The 15,666-nt window shown below is 43.0% G+C and overlaps 1 pseudogene; it reads right to left on the bottom strand.

Annotated features, from left to right (window-relative positions):
- LOC122943933 overlaps positions 1-15,666 on the bottom strand; it is a 590,299-nt pseudogene that overhangs the window by 219,912 nt on the left and 354,721 nt on the right.

Below are 15,666 nucleotides of genomic sequence, written 5' to 3'. Positions count from 1 at the left end.
TTTCCTATCTGCTTGAGTAGGGAGTCAAAACCATTTACTCTGCACTCCGGGGCAGCCTGTTTTAATCTAGATTTGCAAAAGTGCATTATTTGGTAAAATTGCATTTCTTGCCTACCCAGGAGACCATACTTGCCCCTTAGCTCTGATAGCGTGAGGTATCTTTGCTCCTGACCATGCAACAGATGCTGTACCGTTGTAATCCCCTTCAGCCTCCATTGTTGTAGCAATTTGTTAGTGTTTCCTGCCTCAAATTCTGGATGGGACCATAGAGACATATATTTAGAAATCTTGAAGGGCAGATTGTGTAGTTTCCTCACTTCTTTCCAAGTAACAATGGTGTCCCTCAGTACTATTGAACTCTTAATATCTACTGGCATCGAAGCTAAGTGTGTATGCAAAAGTGCTCCCAAATCCCATCCCTGGGCTAGTTCTTTTTCCAACAACAGATTTGAATAGTATGATGTCTTAGCTAACCAATCCCTACAATGTCTGAAAAGACTGGCCAGACTGTATCTTCTAAGGTCAGGAAAGCGTACTCCTCCCTTTTCCGCCGGCAAGTATAGCTTCCGTAGGGCTATCCTAGCCCTCCTTTTGGACCATATAAACTGAGAGAATGCTGATTAGGATGGGCAATGTTTGAATTGGATAGAGCCATGTTTCTAATTCACATTGATGAGGTAATATCTGATTGGAGGAGCGTTTATTTAAATAGAACCCTCCCAATAGGAAGAACCGTGCCCCCAGAGGAAGGTTTCAAACTAAACGCACGTCGGTGTGTGCGGTCTTCCTGTGGAGATATTATTCTTACAAACGGTATATGATTACTTGTACACATTTTACATCATGCACTATCTGTGAGTTATTTGGTAGGATAGGGATGCGGCCTCTGTTGTTCAATGGGGTTTGTTTATGCACTTTATTCACATGGCACTTTACACTTTTTTTGATTAGATGCCCATCCAGTAGGTTTACCTTTGCATCCTCTTCCCACATTTCTCTTTATGTCATACCCATAACTTGTATCTCCCAGGGTTGTACCGCACTTTATACTGTATATATATATATACGTTTGTGATCTCAATTTAGATGTTTTTTTTAACATGTATTTCACTTAAAATATATACTTTTTTAGCTAATTAGTCTTAGTGTTCTGTTATAGGTCTTCCTATTTTCTCTGAGCTACCTTTGCTAGAGGGGTCTATGCTATTTTGTTGCTTTACGCATTCTTATGTAACCTGCTTTTGGTTTAAATAAAGCTAAGGTAAGCAGATCAAGAAACAGAGAGAGCCTGCCTGCAAGCATCAATTGAAAAGGAGAGAGTACGCCTGCAAGTGTCACTGGAAAAACTCGCCGCAGAGAAAGAAGCGGCAGCCGCAGTAGCCAAAGCAGAATTCCAAGAGACCATGGAGTTCTCAGAGTCTGAGAAACACAGCCAAATACTGGGGCCAGACCTAGATGAACAAGATCCAGCACAGCATGTCTCAGAATATGTCCATCAGCATCCCAAGACAGATGACAACTATGATCCAGTATATCAGCCAGCCTATACAGAGTGTCGAAGATCCTACTTTGAACCACAGGACGGTATGCGACAAAGTGATGCTGAATGCAACTACTGTTGTGCCTTTTCATAGGTAAATGCATTGATATCCAATTTATTTTAGTCAAGATGAATGTTCATTACCTTTAAGAGCCATGCTCGACTATAGTTACAATTTTGTATGTCTTGAGTAGGCCAAATTAAGGTCGTACAAAGGTTTCTGCTTTTTAGTGTTATTCTTCTATGAATGTACCAGTCTGAGAAGAATACTCCTTGTCTACTCTTAAATTTATGACAGAAGGTAAAGATAAGCTCTATGCAGCTGGTGATAATTACCTATACAATTAGGCATTTATCAATGAAGCAAATATATAATATGTATGTATTCATTTAATGAGCCTTAGTCCTTAGCATAAGACAATCAGTAGAACATATAATATATATTATACTGTTATATGTGATGAAGACAACATGTATCCAGTATATTATATATATTTCTCATTAGGAGAATCTTTGTCTCTAAAAGAGTGTCTATGAAGATGTGTGTTTTGTAACAATTATTCACCTCTTTGGTGTAACAGGAGATACTGTTATCTCTGTGAGAAAACAAGGAGATTCAAGTTATTTATGATAAATAAACAGTGTGAGAAACATTCAGAGAGACGCCTAGAGGTCTGTCTCTAATTGCTACAAGTGTCAGAATTAATCCCTATAGCCCTGAATTAAAGCTTTTAAGGTCAAAATGTATATTATACCTTTATTCAGACTTACAGAAGTTAACCCTTTATACTATGATGCAAATAGCTTACACAGCAGTGCCACCTAGGTATGAGTAGGTGACATTACAACAGTAGCAAAAGTGCATTCTGGGTAAGGTTATGATGTCATTTCTTATCAATAGTCACGCCCATCCGATTATGATTGGAAACTTCCAAACTAGGAAGGTATGTCTAACTGATAAGTTTGTGTTCATAAACCATACACAGGGGGGAGAAAAGGACAGAAAAGACACACACAAGAAAGAGGAGAGGAGAGAGGAGAAGTTGAGCTCTCTAGAGGGGTCTATCAGGATAAAAGCCATGGTTAGATGCGCTATGATGGACCACCCAGCTTTCCTAGGAGCAGAAGTGAGATTTCTACTAGGACTTGGTAAGAGACACAGAAAATTATATTTCATTTTATTAAGACTAATTTGATAGTGTGGGTGAAATTATACCATCTAGATTGGCGAATAAATACATTCATTAATTGATCATCTCCATATTGAGATGTAGTTTTAGGATATTATGAGGCTTCATTCTACCTGCAGAAGAATCAAGACTCATAATCTAGCAAAGCATTAAATAATTGCTTAGATATATATATATATATTGATAGAACATTCTTCGCCAAGCTAAGTGATGGATTCCCACAGGAAAGACTTATCTTAAGTCCTTCCCATTTAAGATATGGTCTAGCAAAGATCCTATATCCCTGTCATTTGTCTTAATAGTCTTACCAAAGTCATATGTGTGAAAATAGTCCAGGATGGGGCGGAAGGATACAGTTATCTCTTCTAAGTTATATCCATCCTTGAATGGATTTGCCCATGCCTGAAGTCATGTGACGTGTAGTTGGTTAGAAGGGGGCGGAATGTATTTAGCATTCTATATTGATGTCTAGGATTAGACATGCCCGTCCTGATATCATGAGGTTTCCTCCGAACAGAGAAGTGATGTATATAAATGATGTTCCTATTTGATATCCTAACCTAATAATAGCTTGGTTATAATGTGACAAGTTATTTCCACTCACATGTATCGTTAAGCTTGTAATGCTTTATATATTCATTTGCATGTATCATTGTGTTTATTTACTTATATATGTTTATAATCTTGTAACCAATAAATCTGCATATTTTTATAAACCTGTGTATTATTGTATAATGCAGAACTACATGTTTTATCATTAACGTCATCTCACGTCAAAAAGAACTTATTTATCTGAGGAAATAGTCAGACTCAGATGTGAATTGTATCAATTAGCTTGTCTACAATTCACCAGGTCATGATTTTAAGAATTTATGACAAATTTTATAAATTTAATTTTTTTATGATTAATTATTTTTATGACCATAATTAATAATTCTTAATTGAATTATTACAACCCGACACTACCACCCTACAGAACGAAAGCTACAAACTTCATTTCGACTTAAAGGGACAACCTTCGCGTCAGAACGGTATTACCACACACACAGCATAAAAACAACATACTGGGTAGTATTCGCGCTACCCAGGCTTTCATGGACCTCGCTAAGTTCTTTGCTAAACAGGAGCTAGTTACCAAAGTACTTATAAAGTTGGCCGATCGCCCTGAGAACTACAGGGCATGACGAGCCTCCTTCCAAAACACTGTAAGAGACTTAGATCTTTCTTGTAGTGAGGAGTTAGATCTCTTGGTAAAGTGGCTTGGAAGTGAGTCTGCTGAACACGCCAAAAGAATCAGAGACATTAACATAAACATAAAGGCCTAAAGATAGTGTGGGAAAGACTTAATGAGTGTTTGGGTCAATCAAGACAATTGATAATTTTCCAAGAATAGTGGTTAGGGGTTACCAGAAGCTCAGGGAACTCAGCAACTTGTTGATAGAGGTACAGGTTGCTCAGGCAGAAGGAGATCTGCCAGGGCTAGCATTCTTGGACACCGCCAGAGGTGTCAACCCGGATGTCCAAAAATTCCCTTATAATCTACAAGAGAAGTGGATTTTGTCTGGTTCTCGTTATAAACAGGTTCATAATGTACCATTTCCCCCCTTCAGGGTGTTTATAGACTTGTTTCTCAACAGGCAAGGATCAGAAATGATCCCAGTTTTGAATTTACACTGTCATGTCCCACTACCCCTGGTGTCAAACACCACTGGCAGTCCACAAAACTAATGTTGCCTCCACAGGTTCTCCTTACAGGCTGTTTGTCTTCTCAAGAAGAGAACAAACCCAAAGATCTTACCAGACAATGCCCCCTGCACCAAAAACCACATTCTCTACTAAAATGCAGTGCCTTCAGAGAGAAGTCTTTAGAGGACCGCAAAGAATTCCTGAAGGAAAGCAACATCTGCTTCAGGTGCTTCGCTACAACATCGCACTTTGCCAGGAAGTGTAAGGTCAGTGTGACATGCACACAATGCGGTAGCACAGAACACAACACAGCTTTACACCTTGGACAACCTTCTCAGGTATCATCCCAAGCAGAGGCGCATGATTGAAAGCATATAGACACTGACATAGACACTCCAGTAGTCACTTCTCACTGTACAGAGATCTGTAAAGGACTCTCAGGGGGAAAGTCCTGCTCAAAAATCTGCCTTGTCAGAGTTTATCAGGTCGGCCACCTGATTTATGTGTGGAGTTTATAGGCCACATCTTTTCTATTGCCCATTAAAGGTTCAGGTTGTGAATCCGTCAACACAAAAAGGGTTAACTCTGCACTGAGACTCCCAATGAATGTGTTAGCTTATTTGCCCCTTTGTTCTGTTGTGTTAGTGATGAAATTAAGTAGCGGACTCCGGTGTAGAGGAGTAGATCACCCTATGATACACTCAGGAGATAATCCCATCACATGTGTCTTCTCTCTCCCTATTCTTTCATTAAGACACTGGGGAGGGGGATGTCTGTTTGCAAGCTGTTCATAATTCACCCTTTCATGACCAAAGGTCATTGATGCCCCAGTGTCCAGGTCAAAATTTACAAATCTGACATGCGTCACTTTAAGTGGTAATAGCTTTGGAACACTTTTACTTATCCACGCCATTCTGAGGTTGTTTTCTTGTGACACATTGTACTTCATGACAGTCATAATTTTGAGTCAATATACAGTACAGACCAAAAGTTTGGACACAACTTCTCATTCAAAGAGTTTTCTTTATTTTCATGACTATGAAAATTGTAGATTCACACTGAAGGCATCAAAACTATGAATTAACACATGTAGAATTATATACATAACAAAAAGTGTGAAACAACTGAAAATATGTCATATTCTAGGTTCTTCAAAGTAGCCACCTTTTGCTTTAATTACTGCTTTGCACACTCTTGGCATTCTCTTGATGAGCTTCAAGAGGTAGTCACCTGAAATGGTCTTCTAACAGTCTTGAAGGATTTCCCAGAGATGCTTAGCACTTGTTGGCCCTTTTGCCTTCACTCTGCGTTCCAGCTCACCCAAAACCATCTTGATTGGGTTCAGGTCCGGTGACTGTGGAGACCAGCACCCCATCACTCTCCTTTCATGGTCAAATAGCCCTTACATAGCCTGGAGGTGTATGTGGGGTCATTGTCCTGTTGAAAAATAAATGATGGTCCAACTAAACGCAAACCAGATGAAATAGCATGCCGCTGCAAGATGCTGTGGTAGCCATGCTGGTTCAGTATGCCTTCAATTTTGAATAAATCCCCAACAGTGTCACCAGCAAAGCACCCCCACACCATCACACCTCCTTCTCCATGCTTCACGGTGGGAACCAGGCATGTAGAGTCCATCCGTTCACCTTTTCTGCGTCGCACAAAGACACAGTGATTGGAACCAAAGATCTCAAATTTGGACTCATCAGACCAAAGCACAGATTTCCACTGGTCTAATGTCCATTCCTTGTGCCAAAACAAGTCTCTTCTGCTTGTTGCCTGTCCTTAGCAGTGGTTTCCTAGTAGATATTCTACCATGAAGGCCTGATTCACACAGTCTCCTCTTAACAGTTGTTCTAGAGATGTGTCTGCTGCTAGAACTCTGTGTGGCATTGACCTGGTCTCTAATCTGAGCTGCTGTTAACCTGCGATTTCTGAGGCTGGTGACTCTGATGAACTTATTCTCCACAGCAGAGGTGACTCTTGGTCTTCCTTTCCTGGGGCGGTCCGCATGTGAGCCAGTTTCTTTGTAGCGCTTGATGGTTTTTGTGACTGCACTTGGGGACACTTTCAAAGTTTTCCCAATTTTTCAGACTGACTGACCTTCATTTCTTAAAGTATCGATGGCCACTCGTTTTTCTTTACTTAGCTGCTTTTTTCTTGTCATAATACAAATTCTAACAGTCTATTTAGTAGGACTATCAGCTGTGTATCCACCTGACTTCTCCACAACGCAACTGATGGCCCCAACCCCATTTATAAGGCAAGAAATCCCACTTATTAAACCTGACAGGGCACACCTGTGAAGTGAAAACCATTTCAGGTGACTGCATCTTGAAGCTCATCAAGAGAATGCCAAGCGTGTGCAAAACAGTAATCAAAGCAAAGGTGGCTACTTTGAAGAACCTGGAATATGACATATTTTCAGTTGTTTCACACTTTTTTGTTATGTATATAATTCCACATGTGTTAATTCATAGTTTTGATGCCTTCAGTGTGAATCTACAATTTTCATAGTCATGAAATTAAAGAAAACTCTTTGAATGAGAAGGTGTGTCCAAACTTTTGGTCTGTACTGTATATCACGTTTATTTATGAAAAAATCCCAAATTTATCCAAAAATTAAAAAAATTGGCAATTTTCTAAATTTCAATTTCTCTGCTTCTAAAACAGAAAGTGATACCTCATAAAATATTTATTACATAACATTCCCCACATGTCTACTTTATGTTGGCATCATTTTGGAAATGTTATTTTATTTTTTTAGGACATTACAAGGCTTAGAAGTTTAGAAGCAATTCTTAAAATTTCTAAGAAAATTTCCACAACCCACTTTTTAAGGACTAGTTCAGGTTTGAAATCACTTTGTGGGGCTTACATAGTGGAAACCCCCCATAAATGACCCCATTGTAGAAACTACACCCCTCAAGTTACTTAAAACCAATTTTACAATCGTTATTAACCCTTTAGGTGTTCCAGAAGAATTAAAGGAAAATGGAGATGAAATTTCAAAATTTTACTTTTTTAGCAGATTTTCTATTTTATTAAAAAAATGTCTTTAACCCATTAAGGGTTAACAGCCAAACAAAGCTCAATATTTATTACTCTGATTCTGCGGTTTACAGAAACACCCCACATGTGGTCATAAACTGATGTAAGGGCGCACGGCAGGGCGCAGAAGGAAAGGAACACTGAATGGTTTTTGGAAGGCAGATTTTACTGGATTGGTATTCTGAACGCCATATGTTTTTTATTTTTCTACCGATCATCTCGTGCAGGGGCTCATTTTTTGCAGAAAAAGTTGAGGTTTTTATTGGTACCATTTTTGGGTACATAGGATTTTTTTATCATTCATCATTACACTTTATGGGACAAGGTGGCCCAAAAATTGGCTGTTTTGGAACTTTTTTTTTTTTTTTTACAGCGTTCATCTGAGGGGTTAGGTCATGTAACAGTTTTATAGAGCAGATCGTTACGGATGTGGCAATACTCAATATGTATACTTTTTCTTATTTATTTAAGTTTTACACAATAATAGCATTTCTGAAACAAAAAAAATGATGTTTTAGTGTCTCCATAGTCTGAGAGCCATAGCTTTTTTATTTTTGGGCGATTGTCTTTAATATGGGCTCATTTTTTGCGGGATGAGGTAAGGGTTTGATTGGTACTATTTTGGGGTATATACACCTTTTTTGATCGCTTGGTGTTGCGCTAATTGTGATGTAAAGTGATAAAAATGGCTTCTTTTTTTACACCGTTTTTTTTTTATGGTGTTTATTGGACGGGGTTGATGATGTGATATATTTATAGAGAAGGTCGTTACGGACGCGGTGACACCTAATATGTGTGGTTTTTTTTTTTTTTTGTTTTTTTTTATAGGAAAAGGATTCTTTTTTAACAATTTTATTTATTTATTTTTACTTTTATTATTTTCACATTTTTTTTTATCAGTTTCCTCTTGGATCGTGAAGATCCAGTGGGCTGATGGTTGTACTATACTTTGCAATGCTCTTGCATTGCAAAGTATTATACAATCAGATGATGCCTGTAGGTGGCAGCACCAGACGCCTATACCATGGCAACCGGACCCCTTTGCAAAGCGTCCGGTTGCCATGGCAACCATTGGGCACTGCGATTGCAGCAGCCCTGATGGTTTAGAGAGAGGGAGCCCCCTCCCTCTATTAACCCCATGGATGCCGCTGCTGCTGCATCTATGGGGTTACAGCAGTGTCAGCATAGAGCTGACACACGCTGCTGATGGCGGCGGCTCAGGAATGGAGCCGCCGCCATCACACACACAAGGGGGACCGCATCGGGGGCAGGGGACAGGGGGCAGCGCTGGAAACGGGGGAGAGGGGGCAGCATTTCACTTATTACAGATTGCGGTAGGAGGGGGCGGACCGCATGGGGGGGCAGGATAAGATGATGGACAAGAAGGGTGCACAGATCGGGGCAGGAGGGGGCGGACCACATCGGGGGCAGTACAAGAACAAGAAGGGGGCACAGATCGGGGGCTTCAAGGGGGCACAGATCAAGGGCTTCAGGACACATTACCGATTCCAGGCTCTGATCTGCAGAGCGCAGATCAGAGCCTAAAACTGGCATTTTAACATTGCAGCGATCCAAATAGTTAGTCTACACAGGCCACTCTGATTGGTCCCTTGCCGGCATTACTGCACTGTATGCTGTCAGTGACAGCATACAAGGCAGGGGCAGAAGCTGGATTAAAGAGCTGCCAGAACGTATATATACGTGGTAGCTGCACGGGGTATGTGCAGCTATCACGTATACATACAGATTGCAGTCGTGAAGGGGTTAATTGAGTTATGTTGTTAGGCTTCTTGAACTGATTCCAAATGATTAATCTTGTTCTTCCAAAGTGATTCATATGGGATTTAGACTTTTATCTTCGTATTCCAAAGTTTGGATCAAATACTATCGATCTTTCTGATTCAAATGTTACATATTTTACACCTATAAATGTTGCTATTGACTGCTGATACAGTTCGAAAAATAATATAGGCATTTATTTAGCGATTTTATTTAGCGATTTTTTTATTGAATATTTATCAATTTTATTGTTATTGTGATGATTGTTTATGTCCTCGACTTTTCCTGTGATTTTTAATTGTGCCCAGTACCCTTCACTATAGGGTAGAACCAATTTTCATTATTATATATAATAAATTCAAAATTGGTCGCAATATCTGAGAGTGCCCAGTGTACTTTTTTTTTCATACTTTTTTTTTCATACTTTTTTTTCATACTGTATATATACTGAGTTGGTATTCAATAAAGGCAGTTCTTGAATTACTCTTCAACATTGGTGTTGCCTGATGATTGAAGAATTTAGCGTTCTGTCCTCATATATTGGCTCTGTCCAATTATTAGGAAGTTTTGGGCTGAAGACACTGGAATTTAGGTTCCAGCAGAGGGGAAGCTGTTTTTTGATGGAGGTACCCAGTCGGGGTACCAGGCGGTCCGTCACAATTGGTGGCAGCAGTGGGATTTGCTTCCTCCCTATGGAGCAGCCCAAACCACCACTGGGATTTATTTCTCAGCTGGCTGGGGAGAACTGACTCAAGCAGCCATGATCCTTGCAGTGAAGTACTCCAAATGGTTGTGGATCATCTGTCCAAACAAAGAAAAGGACCTGTCTATGGAAGACTACACTATGGAAGACTACTTCACCCTCAGGCAGACGGCACGGACAGCTCTATGGAATATTACCAAGGCACACCTGGGCCGGCTTCATCCATTTCCAGAACAAAGGGTCCGGAATCAGTTGGGTCTGTGAATGGGTATCCTGGGAGAGCAGCCTCAGGAGCATTGGGTGGCTGATTTGCAGAAGTTGGTTCCGCGAGAGGAAAAGCTGGATGAAAGGTATCGTGCCCTGCATTGGTATGCAGAATAAACACAGCCAGGATTTATAGCTAAATATCTAAAGGGCTACCACTTTGATGACCCAGGACTGTTGTGGGACACCCTGGTGGATATGTTTGAGGTTTGGGGTGATGGGGACTAGAGATGTCGCGAACATAAAATTTTCCGTTCGCGAACGGCGAGCGCGAATTTCCGCAAATGTTCGCGATCGGGCAAACCGGGCGAACCATCATAGACTTCAATAGGCAGGCAAATTTTAAAACCCACAGGGATGCTTTCTGGCCACAATAGTGATGGAAAAGTGGTTTCAAGGGGACTAACACCTGGACTGTGACATGCCGGAGGGGGATCCATGGAAAAACTCCCATGGAAAATTACGTAGTTGACGCAGAGTCGGGTTTCAATGCATAAATCGCCTAACATTCCTAAATTGTTTGGAAACACGTGCTTTAAACATCAGGTATGATGTTGTATCGATCAGGTAGTGTAAGGGTTACGCCCGCTTCACAGTGACAGACCAAACTTCCCGTTTAACACACCGCAAACAACCGCAAACAGTCCATTTGCACAACCGCAAACTCCCCATTTGCACAAGGTTGGATACCAAGCTAGCCATGTCCCGTTCCTTGTCCTCACTGACGTCATTGAAGGTCTCTTCCTCCACCCAGCCACGCAAAACACCAAGGGTCCCCGAAAGGTGACAACAAGCTCCCTGGGACGCCTGCTGTGGTTGGTCTTCCACCTTCCTCCTCTGACTCCTCTTCTTCAGACTCCTCTCTCTACGTTGCCGCAGGTCCAGCAATCGACGACGACAAGGCTGCTTCTGGTGGTGATTGTGACCACAACTCTTCCTCTTCATGCTCATCTACGGCCTGATCCAGCACTCACGTTCCATAAAAAATGCATATGGGATAAGGTCGATGATGTTGCCTTGGGTTTGACTGACCAGGTTTGTCACCTCCGCAAAAGGACGCATGAGCCCACAGCCATTGTGCATGAGCGTTCAGTAACGCGGCCAAAAAATACCCAGCTCCGCAGAGGCTGTCCTCTTTTTTAATTAAAAAAATATGTTCTTACCAGTTTAATCTCTGTTTTGTCCCCCATCAGGGGCCGGTGTTGTGTATGGAATAGATTTTAGGAACCGGGAGATGGAAAAAGATGCTTGGTCGATCCTCTTACTTCCAATTTGGGGCACTGCGCGTGCGCCGTGCAATGTACTATGCAATCCCAATATGAGTGGTTTGTTAAGTAGTACTATTCCTATCAGTTTAATCCCTGTTACGTCCCCTATCAGGGGCCGGTGTATTGAATGGATTTTAGGAACCGGGAGATGGAAAAAGATGCTTGATCGGTCCTCTTACTTCCAATTTGGGGCACTGCGCGTGTGCCGTGCAATTTACTGTGCTACCAGATAGGAGTGGTATGTTAAGTAGTACTATTCCTATCAGTTTAGTCCCTGTTACGTGCCCTATCAGGGGACGTGTATGGAATAGATTTTAGGAACCGGGAGATGGAAAAAGATGCTTGGTCGGTCCTCTTACTTCCAATTTGGGGCAATGTGAGTGCACCGTGCAATTTACTCTGCTACCAGATATGAGAAGTATGTAAGGTAGTACTATTCCTATCAGTTTAATCCCTGTTACGGGATAGGGGACGTGTATGGAATAGATTTTAGGAACCGAGAGATGGAAAAAGATGCTTGGTCGGTCCTCTTACTTCCAATTTGGGGCACTACGCGTGCACCGTGCAATGTACTATGCAATCCCAATATGAGTGGTATGCTAAGTAGTACTATTCCTATCAGTTTAATCCCTGTTACGTCCCATATCCGGGGACGTGTGTCGAATTAATTAATCATTGTCGAATTAACGACATCCTGAAATAATTATGTTCTGAGCTCTGTACTTGCTTTGTATTGGAATTGATGGCGATTTTTATCCAGCCGATCGCTTTTGGTCTTTTCACAATGAAACAACGACCTTATCTCAACTGGAGTGTGCCAACATTGCCATTGCCAACACACTCATAGAGGTGATCGATTCATTGTGATACGCAAGCCCCTTCACCACAACAAGGTAACCATCATGAAGGAGAATTGACACATGTATGTGCCTTTTTTTGTTTTGTTTTTGCAGCCACAGTGCAGCACCAGAGGCCAGAAAAATTAGGCATGTACACATGCCTTAAAAAATCAGGCATTGCTGCAGCCGCTGCTGTAGCAGCGGCCGGAAAAATTGATGTTTTCCAGGCAGAAAGTGCACTAAAACATTTTTGCTTGAACCCTAGTTGGTGGCGGAGAAGTCAAGCAAGTCATCCGGCATGCAGAGATAAAATACAGAAGCGTGTGGACCATTTTTAGCCTAAGGCAGCTCATCTCATCACCAGGCCTTTTTTAGTAAAATGTATCGACCACTGTCAGTCCCTTCGGGATCCATGCCTCATTAATCTTAATAAAGGTGATGTAATCTAGACTTTTCTGAACTAGGCTACTTCTCTTCTCAGTGACAATACCTCCTGCTGCACTGAAGGTCCTTTCTGACAGGACACTTGAAGTGGGGCAGGCCAGAAGTTCTATCACAAATTGGGATAGCTCAGGCAACAGGTCAAGCCTGCACCACCAGTAGTCAAGGGGTTCATCGCTCCTCAGAGTGTAGATATCTGCAGTTAAGGTGCGGTAGTCTGCTACCTGTTGGTCAAGTCGTTCTCTGAGGGTGGACCCCGAAGGGCTGTGGCGATGCGTAGGACTTAGAAAGCTCTGCATGTCCTCCATCAACAACACTTCTGTAAAGTGTCCTGTCCTTGCCGGCGTGGTTGTGGTAGGAGGAGGATTACTTTCACCTCTTCCCCTGTTAGATTTCCGTTGTGCTGTGACATCACCCTTATATGATGTGTAAAGCATACTTTTTAAGTTATTTTGGAACTGCTGCATCCTTTCCGACTTCCGGTAATTCTGTAACATTTCAGGCACTTTCTGCTTATACCGGGGGTCTAGTAGCGTGGCCACCCAGTACAGGTCGTTCTCCTTCATCCTTTTTATATGAGGGTACCTCAACAGGCACGACAGCATGAAAGACCCCATTTGCACAAGGTTGGATGCCGAGCTCCTCATGTCCCGTTCCTCATCTTCATTAATCTCACTGAAGGTCTGTTCTTCCCCCCAGCCACATACAACAACACGGGTACCAGATAAGTGACAACGAGCACCCTGGGATGCCTGCTGTGGTTGGTCTTCCTCCTCCTCAAAGCCACATTCCTCCTCTGACTCCTCTTTATCAGACTCCTCTTCCAGCGTTGCCGCAGGTCCAGCAAGCGATGCTGATAAGGCTGTTTCTGGTGGTGATGGTGACAACAACTCTTCCTCTTCCTCCTCACGCTCATCTACGGCCTGATCCAGCACTCTTCACAGGGCACGCTCCAGGAAGAAAACAAATGGGATGATGTCGCTGATGGTGCTTTCAGTGCGACTGACTAGGTTTGTCACCTCCTCAAAAGGACGCATGAGGTTACAGGCATTGCGCATGAGCGTGAAGTAACGTGGCAGAAAAATTCCCAGCTCCACAGAGGCTGTCCTAGCACCCCGGTCATACAATTACTCGTTGACTGATTTTTCTTGTTGAAGCCGGCGGTCTAACATTAGGAGTGTTGAATTCCAACGTGTCGGGCTGTCGCAAATCAAGCGCCTCGCTGGCATGTTGTTTCGCCGTTGAATATCTGAAAAGTGCGCCATGGCCGTGTAGGAATGCCTGAAATGGCCACACACCTTCCTGGTCTGCTTGAGGAAGTCCTGTAAGCCTGGGTACTTATGCACAAAGCATTGTACGATCAGATTTAACACATGTGCCATGCACGGCACATGTGTCAACTTGCCCAAATTCAATGCCGCCAACAAATTGCTTCCAATGTCACACACCACTTTGCCGATCTCCAGTTGGTGCGGAGTCAGCCACTGATCCACCTGTTCAGGGCAGACAGGAGTGCTGGTCTGGTGTGACTCTCTGCTTTCAGGCAAGTCAACCCCAAGACGGCGTGACACTGTCGTATCCCGGATGTGGAATAGCCCCATGGGAGCTGGGGGGGTGCAGTTGATGTGGAGAAAGATGCAGCAGCATAAGAGGACTCAGCCGAGGCGGTTAGCAAAGAGGATGGAGTAGGAGGAGTAGAGGAGGTGGCAGCAGGCCTGCCTGCAAGTCGTGGGGGTGTCACCAACTTCTCTGCAGAGCCACGCATTCCATGCTTGGCAGCCGTCAGCAGGTTTACCCAATGCGCAGTGTACGTGATATACCTGCTCTGACTGTGCTTTGCAGACCAGGCATCAGTGGTCAGATGGACCCTTGCCACAACACTGTGTGCCAGACATGACATGACTTCCTTTTCCACAATAGAGTACAGGTTGGGGATTGCCTTTTGTGAAAAGAAATTTCATCCGGGTACCCTTCACTGCGGTGTCCCAATAGCTACAAATTTTTTGAAGGCCTCAGACTCCACCAGCTTGTATGGTAAAAGCTGTCGGGCTAAGAGTTCCGACAAGCCAGCTGCCAGTCGCCGGGTAAGGGGGTGACTCTGTGACATTGGCTTCTAACTGTCAAACATTTCCTTGACAGACACCTGACAGGGGGCAAGGAGGACAGCAGTGGTTGACATGGATGAAGATGCTGGACCAGGAGGAGGATGGCGGCTTTGAGTTTGTGTGCTGCTTGTACTCATGTGTTGATCCCATAGGCGTTTGTGATTTGAGATCACGTGCCTTCGCAAAGCAGTTGTACCTAGGTGGGTGTGGGACTTCCCACGACTCAGTTTCTTTTGTTACAGGTTGCAAATGGCATTGCTGTTATCAGAGGCAGACACACACAAAAAATGCAACACTGCTGAGCTTTGCAATGACGGCATTCTGGTGGTGGCAACAGCATGCGTTGATTGGCGTGCTGTCTGGCTGACCCTGGGTGCCGATACATGCTGTCTGACTGTGCCACTAACTCTTTGCGATGACCTCCCCCTGCTTCCAACTCGTCTCCTCCTCATCTCTGTCTCCCTATCTGAACTTTCCCCCTGTTCTTCTTCTCTTCGAGCGGGCACCCACGTGACATCCACGGACACATCGTCATCATTAACCGTTTCACTTGTATCTGACAATTCAGCAAAGGAAGCAGCAGCGGGTACAACATCATCATCATCATCATCACACCGTACGTCCATGTGTGTAATGCTGCCTGACTGAGACATATTCCTGTTATCTACATCCTCTGGCAATAATGGTTGCGCATCACTCATTTCTTCCAACTGATGTGTAAATAACGCCTCTAACAGATCAAGTGAAGAGCTGTGGTGCTAGTGTTGGTGTTGGTGGCAGGCGGGCAAGTGGTAACTTGA

The sequence above is a fragment of the Bufo gargarizans genome, chromosome 7 (assembly GCF_014858855.1).
Source record: "Bufo gargarizans isolate SCDJY-AF-19 chromosome 7, ASM1485885v1, whole genome shotgun sequence".
NCBI classification, from domain to species: domain Eukaryota; kingdom Metazoa; phylum Chordata; class Amphibia; order Anura; family Bufonidae; genus Bufo; species Bufo gargarizans.
This window is presented reverse-complemented; position numbering and strand designations above follow the sequence as displayed.